This window comes from Mus pahari, chromosome 22, assembly GCF_900095145.1.
Source record: "Mus pahari chromosome 22, PAHARI_EIJ_v1.1, whole genome shotgun sequence".
In the NCBI taxonomy this organism is placed as follows: Eukaryota; Metazoa; Chordata; class Mammalia; order Rodentia; family Muridae; genus Mus; species Mus pahari.
In genome coordinates this window covers 35,357,292-35,359,645 of record NC_034611.1, presented here as the reverse complement: position 1 = coordinate 35,359,645, position 2,354 = coordinate 35,357,292, and positions in this window count along the sequence as shown.

Here is a 2,354-nt window from a genome sequence, read left to right as displayed (position 1 = left end):
GGACAAAGAACTGCCAGTGGGCAGGAATTAGATGCCCAAGAGGGTTGATTCAGACAGCATATCACTACAGAGGGAGGAAGAGAGACTGAAGAGGCAAGAGAGGGGGAAAAAAGACCATGGTAAAGGTTGATAAGGAGGAAGCTCAATAGCATTTTTTATAATAGTAGAGGAATCATCTGGTTTGGGCTTCACAGCTAGAAGGAGTTGTTTTTCCTTGGCTGGCTTATGTTATATGGTCTGGTTTTGTTGTTGTTGTTGTTGTTTTTTTCAAGATATGAATGAAGTCACATTGCAAAATTCATCTTTTCCAAACTTAGCAAAGATGTCTGTTAGCCACATGGCTACTTCCATTTCAGTGGGATGCCAGCCAGCCAGCCATATGTTTCCTTTAACTTTACATATGTATAAGTAACATATATATATATATATATATATATATATATATATATATATAATCAACCCTGGTATTAACAAGTTTTAATTTAACCTCTTTATTACAGATTTTAGAGTTTATTTTTATCATATCCAATATGCTTACAAATATTGATGCAAAGTTTATACCTTAGCAAAAGTTTTAGAGAGTTAAACCCAAACCCAAAGAGTATGAGATGAGTAATTATAGTCCCCAATAGGAACAGTGTATCCTTTGTTTCTCTCCTTTCTTTAAAACACAGTCAGGAATTCTGCTTGATATGGAACAGAGATTTTAGATGAAACCTTTTCAATAGGCAAGCTTGGGTCTAGAGGAGGTAGAACCATACCATGACTCCAGAGCAAGCTTCGAATTGAAGTGGTAGAGCATAAGAACCATCTAATGCTACTCATACCACGAAGACTACCAAAACCCTACCTGAGTCCCTGTAGAACTGAATCCAGGAAGCTGAAATTAAAGAATGATTAGAGATAGGAAAAATTTGAGCCCCGGCTATAGACAGAGGATGCTGAAGGGAGTTGAGAAGTGCAGCAGGCAGGGATGAATGTATCCACAGTTCGTTCACTTGCAGTTCTCCTACTCCTTTGCCTTCTCCCCTACCCATTAGGTCTGGCTCCTAGCTCATATTTTGCAGTAAATTTACAGATCCATCAATGGTAACTTTAAAATCAGGACATTGACACAGTGTGTCTGGGAGTAACCACACAAAAACAAACAGGGCTTGGAGAAGAGAAAAAAGATAATATTGGGAATGCCATTAAGGCCCTTTGAGTAGATTATCTAAGTATCATTGAGACCTAATTTAATTGTAAAAGCAAATAGATTTAGGGCTCTTCAGGTCAGTTGTCACAAAGGCTGGAGGTTTTCTAAAAGGCATCTAAAGAAGAATGAATGGGTATGGAAGACATTCCATGGATGAGAAATAGAAAGAAACATGTCACTGCAGCCTGTAGTTGAGGGTGTCCCCAGTAATCTGGGAGAGATAAATAAGGACCAAGCCATTTAGTGGGCCATCAGCATACTCCACAGGGCTAAGAGGTTTAGGCAGGCCAAGCCAGGGTAGAGACTTGGTGCCTGCTCTCAGGGCTTTGGTGAAGCACAGAAAAAGGATGGTCTTATCCATAGTAAAGGGTTAGTAAAGAGAGCCACAATAGCCGTGAAGGCATCACAGAGCTGTAGGATTATAGGCAGCTCCATAGGGAAGGGAGTAGAAGAGGGCTAGGAAGCAAAATGGCTCAGTTGAGCCTAAGGAAATTGCGGGATTGTGGTTCCAAGGGTAGGAGGATGGAGTCGATCAAAGAGGGCCAGCAATAGCCTTTAAGACTGGAACAGGGGTATCTCTGCCTCCAAGAGTACCAGAGTTGTACAGGATGCTCAATGATCACTTCTTCGGACTCAGGGAATTATTTAAAATGAAAAAAGGGGGGGGGGACTTACCTGGTTGCCACAGGTGGATGAAGTGCCAAGCGATCAGTGCACCAGAGGGTGAATCTGTTGTGGGTCAAGTGAAGATGAAGGTCCCAGTACAGCTTAGACACTGAGCAGGAACACAGGCACCAGCCTATCTGAGTCATGGAACCGATATAAGCGCTACTGCTCTAATGGAAAGCTCTTCTGGCAGTTGGGAACAAATGAACAAAACAAAAGTGAGACGGCACAACTAACCTCACACAAGAGATTTATTGTGAAGTTTATATAGTATTTGTTGAGGACTCCGGGTAGCTTTCCAGGGTGGAGCTTTCCAGGGTGGGAAGTGGTGAGTTTTAAATTTTTCACTTGGGCTTTTTCTTACTCTGCAGGGCGGGGGCTGTGTTTGCCATTAGGACAGGGAGAGTGTTCTGTGATTGAGACAAGGCAGTTGGAGGTCCATATCTTCTTTGAATTGAGGGACTTGCAAGACCTCTGCTGCTCATATAACTCT